The following is a 6,000-nucleotide window of genomic DNA, read 5'->3' on the forward strand; positions in this document are numbered from 1 at the left end:
AAAAAAGAGAGAGAAGAGGGTGGGGGAATTGCCAACACACACACACAAAAAAAAATCCCACTCATTATTCCTAGTTCTGTCCTCTGTTGCCAAACGGAATTAGGCCTCCTCACTGAGAGAAAGGTCTATCTCTGAATCAGCAAAACCTAGCATAGTCCCTGTACATAGCATCCTTAACAGTGTGCTGAATTGAAGTAATAAGACCCAGAATAAAGATGTCCTGGGATATGCAAACAGCTGACATATGAGAGTTGAGCTTCCATCAGTCATTTCTAAAAGGCTCCTGTAGAATGGGGCACCAACAAATTTTGCTTGGATTTCAAAAATGGGCAAGAAGGTAGAATTAGCAAATTGCAGGCTGTTGAGCTTGACCTCAATCCTTAGTAAAAATTCTAGAACACATTGCTAAATATTAAATGAGATGATTCGTGAACATTTCAGAAAAGAAAAGCAACAATCACTAAGAGTTGGCAGGACTTTATTAGAGAACAGGGTGTGCTAAACTCATCTTGCTTCCTTTTTGACAAGATTCCTGGGTTTATAGCAAAGGGAGGGGGTGCTCTAAGTCTAGCTTACCTAAATTTCAACAAATCATTTCACGAAGGCACCCATATATTCTTTTGGATAGGATATAGACTATATATTAAATGCATTCAGAGGTAATTGATTGGCCAGATTCTAAGAGTAGTCATTAACAAGCTGATGTTAATTTATAGGATAGTTAATATTAATGGTATATGTCCATTTGGAATACCTCAGTTATACATCTCTACTTGGTCCTGAACTATTTCATATTTCTATTGAGGCCTATATTAGGGGCCTCTGCAGCAATCTGGTGAAACGTATGGACTTATTCTCAAAATAATATTTTTAAATGCATCTAATAAAATCCACAAAAGATTGCAAAGAAACCAATTTTCTTTCTTTCTTTTTTGCTGAGGCAACTGGGGTTAAGTGACTTGCCCAGGGTCACCCAGCTAGGAAGTGTTAAGTGTCTGAGACCAGATTTGAACTCGGGTACCCCTGCTCCATCCACTGCACCACCTAGCTGCCCCAGAAACCAGCTTTCTTAAATTTTAAAATAAAACAAACAAGGTCACAGAGTAAGGTTAAGAAGTCTTGACTCAGACCAATAGCCAAATGATATACTTATTAAATTTTGCAGATGACAAATTTGGAAGGGATCACTAGCAAATTACATGACAAGTCGAGATCTGGAAAGGGTGAAGAGTAAGATGACCAGGGTTCTAGACACTTTAAGGTATGAGAGTCAAATGGAAGAACTAGAAGTATTTATCCTGAAGATGAGATGGGAAAGAAGATAGGCATCTTCAAAAGTGAAGGGCTGTCATGTTGGGAGGGAAATTTGTGTTCCTCTTGGCCCCAGAGGGCAGGACTCAGAATAGAAGATGCAAAGATACCAATTTGAGTAAAGGAAACACTTCATGGTAATTTTGTTGTTGTGCTGTCCAGTCAAGTATGATTCTTCATGACCCCATTTGGCTTTTCTTGACAAGATACTGGTGTGGTTGGCCATTTCCTTCTCCAGCTTATTTTACAGATGAGGAAACTGAGACAACAGGGTTAAGTTAATTACACAGCTAGGTAGGGTTTGAGGATTTGAATGCAGGTCTCCTTGACTCCAAGCATTCTATCCACTGAACCACCTAGCACCCTTCATGACAATTACAGGTGTCCAAAAGTGAAATGGGCTTCTTCAGGAGACAATAGGTTCTTGCTCACTAGAAGTCTTCTAGCAAACTAATTTGTGTCCTGCTGTGATGAGCCCTCCCACCTTGACAATTCTCTGATTATTGCTGACATCCAAACACTACAAACCTTCTCAAAAATGTACCAAGCAACTGGAGGCCACTAAAAGAATCAAAAGTAACATGATATGCATGCAAATGGTAAAAAATTGGATGACATTTATATACTGCTTTGAGATTTTTAAAGTGCTTTATTAATGCTCATTATTTTATTTCATCCTCACAAATGTCTAAGGTAGGTGCTGTTATCAGCTCATATTACAGATGATGGAAATTGAGGCTGTAAAGCGATTTGTTCAAGGTTACACACCTTCCGTGCATCAGAAAAGTCAAGTATTTCCTGGAAGGTTCCAATCAAACTTATCACCCAAACACTGTCCTTGGAAACTGAGCCCAAAACCTCTTTAAAGATACTTCTGCTCTTCCAATTTTCTGCCTTGAGACTTAGACAATTCAGAGTGTGCTACAGGCAAAATAGCAAAACTAGTACTATTGAGGTATAAGTGTAACTTTCAGGCACAGAAACCGTACACAGCTTATATGAAGAAAGGCATCAGAAAGGCCAGAAGAGGAAATGGGGTTCTCAGTAGATCTTGGCTACTAGTTGCTGATATCAGTCCCTAAGTCCTGCTCCTGTGTACACCATGGGAGTCAAGAAAGGGGTGGACAGGAATTTATTGCCTTATGGTAGGAATGGAAGAGATTTTTTAAAGCTCAACTGTATATTTGACCACAGTTCAGACAGTAACAAATATATGTGAATAAGTGTAAACAGAAGAAGAAATGAATCTATCAGCAACAAACATTTAATAAATGCCTATGATGTTTCAGGTACTCTGCTAGGTCTCAGAAACACAAAGACAAAAATGAAACCATTCTTTATCCTCATTTGGAAAGTCAGCATCTAGAATCAGAAGGATTTGGGTTTGTTCTGGCTTTGCTACCTGTGTATCCTTAACAAATTACTTACCCTGTGTGGGTCTCAAAGAGAGGGGCCACTAATAGATGCCTTTTAAGATCCTTTCAATAATTCTATATCTACCAATAGCTGAAGTCCACCCCAGTCTTCCTAACTTAGCATCTAAGTTTCCAAAGACTCCCCATAGCTGAAGCTGAGGAAAGTTTCAATCACTACCATTAGCTCATGAAGGAGTTTCTGGGAGGAGGATCTTGACTTAAGTGTCCATTCCCCAAAGATTAAAGGGTAAAAGGCATTTTTGCAAAGAAAGAAATGCAAATATGACTTGAAAAAAAAGTGTTCAAACTTTTAAGAAATTAAAATTAAAATAACTAGTGGAATGTTACTTTCATTTATCAAATTGAGAAAAAATAGAAAATAAAAGGTAAAACCCAATGCCAATGGGGCTTTAGGGAAAGAGGCACACTATATTTAGTATGGCAGCACTATGAACTGATGTCTTCATTTTTAAAAGCAATCTAAATTACCAAACTGATCATTCCTTTTGACCCAGTGATCCCATTACTAGGGCTACAGCCTTAAGATGTTATTAAAAAAAAAAAAAAAAAAGGAACCAGGTTCTCTCTGTCCAAAAATACTTGTAATTGCAGTACTTGCAATAACGGAAAAACTAACAATTGACAGTTGAGTGATGACTGAATAAGCAATGGTATATTAGTGAAATGGAATGTTATTAAGCCATAAGAAATAACAAATACAAAGAATATAAATAAAATAAAAGCACTTACAAAGTAATGCCAAGCAAAAGAAATAAAATTGTAACACCACACACACACATAACATACACCCCACAACACTACACACATTGAGTGTGACTACATTTAAAAAAAAAAAACCCAATAAAATTTGATACACAAAAGAAAAAGATTGGGAAGGGTATACAAAAGTGAATGATATATTATTATTTTGTTCAAGTTGATCTACTTTAACAAAACAGAAACAACTTATTTATAATATTGTTTAATTTTTTATTTATTTGAACAATTAATGAGGAAGCAGTATGATGTTAACAGATAGAGTACAGCACTTGGGATCAGGAAGATCTGACTTCATACAAGTCTCAGATAGCAGCGTGGTACTCTCAATAAATCACTTAATCTCTATATGCCCATATAGAGGGGGGGTTAAATACTAAGTCATGGAGGAGTTCCTCAAAGGTTTACATTTAATTTTTTTTTTAAAGAAAAAAAGGAACACATAATATCAAGATACAAATATTAGAATGAAGATCAATGGCCAAAGTACCTTTGAATAAGGGGAAAGGAATAGAAAATGAATCGAGAAAGAGTTGGGGCTGAAGGGCTTTAGGCCTAGCCTTTCTTGCTATCTGCTTGGATTTAATTCTGTTGATTATCTTTGACTTTCAAGGATGGTATGACTGTATGTCAAAAATCAGAAAAAAGGTAGGTGCAAGCTTGACCCAGGACAGCTCTCAGTAACCATGCAGTTCTGGCCCCTAGCCTAGTCTCTCATTAGGGAGCCTCATCCACAGGGCACGCACCTGGTCTCAATGACATGCTCAAAATATGGCTAGAGACAGCACTTAGGCAAGAGTAATTAAAGGGGATGTTATCTAAGTACAGCCTCTTATTACTGAGTAATTAGACTGCAGGAAATAATTAACATTCCTTTTGACAAAGAAAACAAAGGGCCCATTACATGCATTAGGACAGCACTAACCATAGAAGGAAGAACCGAAGGAGGGTGAATTCACCCCTCAGGCTCTACACACACCCAGGAAGGTATCTTGGTGATTCAAACCAACCTGGGCTTTGAGCCTGGCCTCAGGACAATTCAATGGGCTTAAACCTCCAGGTGAATGTGGTCCAAAATGACTGTCAGGTGGGATGAACAAAATAAAGGATAGTAGAGATACCACAACTGTAATAAAACTTGACATTTATTGTACACCAACATTGCAGAATCACTGGGAGAGATATAATATTTAAATAAAATAGGGTTGCCCTCAAAAAGCCTATAATCTCGAAGGCTAATATCAACACATTGTTAAAATAGACAATATTACATGGTGCATTAAAAACACAGAAATCAAAATTTTATATGACATCTAAGGGGCCAATCCTATTACTGTGAGAGATAAATAATGTCTTTTCCTTCAGATTGTGAGCTCCTTGAGGGCAGGAACTATCTTCTGCCTCAATTTGTACACCTACCACAGTGCCTGGTACATACTTTATAAATGTTTATTGACTGATTGCCTGTAGTAGCAAAAAGAGCACTGGACCTGGAGAAAGAAAAAACCAGGTTCAGATCAAATCTTATACAAGACAGACTATTGTATCTAGCCTCACAGAGTTGGATGAGGATTAAGGAAACTAATTATATAATGCTTTGCAAACCTGAAAGGATCAGATTCATGTCAACTATTTTACCAAAAAAAATTGGTTAAAAACTATTCAACTATATTTTCTTCTTTTGTACGAATCCACCCCAACCTACTTAATTGTACCCCAAGTCATTCATGATATCTTAAGCATGGCAGGCTCATTTCTGCCTCTACATCTTAGTTTGCCATGGTTCCTTCTATCTAGAATGCCTTCTTCCCAACTGCTTCCAAGTCTTACTCATTTTTCATTAATTCTTTGCTGAATCTACTGCAAATCCAATAACTTTCCGTCTTCTGAGTTCCTTTGGCCCTCCCCATCCAAATTAGCCATTGAGATTCAACTACATGTTGTCTCATGATACTTCTTGAAGAATTGTTTTATATTACTTACACTTGTTTCACCAACTAAACTGGAAATGCAAATCAGTCTCATGTAGTATCTGCAGAATATTGGGAGGGCAAAGGGAAAGGAATAGACATTTATTAAGCATCTACTTACTATGTGCCAGACACTTAGTGCTTTACAAATATTGTCTCATTTAATCTTCACATCAACCTTGGGAGGTATGTGTTAGGATGATAATAAATCCCCCTTTTATAATGAGCAACTTGAGGTAGACAGGTAAAGTGACTTGTACAGTGTCACAAAAGTTAATAAGTGTCTGAGATTTGAACTCAGCTCTTATTGGTATTAAGATAGTCTTTTATTTCAGAGGAAATTCAGGTTTGTTAAAAGTACTATATAATCTCAAATGCAATTCACCTCTTTTAATTCAATTCCAGATCCAGCTCATTTTTTATATGCAGTATTTGTTCAGCTCTATGGGCAATTCACCCAACATAGTATGACCATCAGGACAACAGAGCTACTTCATCCATGTGATTTTTCCTGTATAAATAGTTAG

This window comes from Sminthopsis crassicaudata, chromosome 2 (assembly GCF_048593235.1).
Source record: "Sminthopsis crassicaudata isolate SCR6 chromosome 2, ASM4859323v1, whole genome shotgun sequence".
Lineage (NCBI taxonomy): Eukaryota > Metazoa > Chordata > Mammalia > Dasyuromorphia > Dasyuridae > Sminthopsis > Sminthopsis crassicaudata.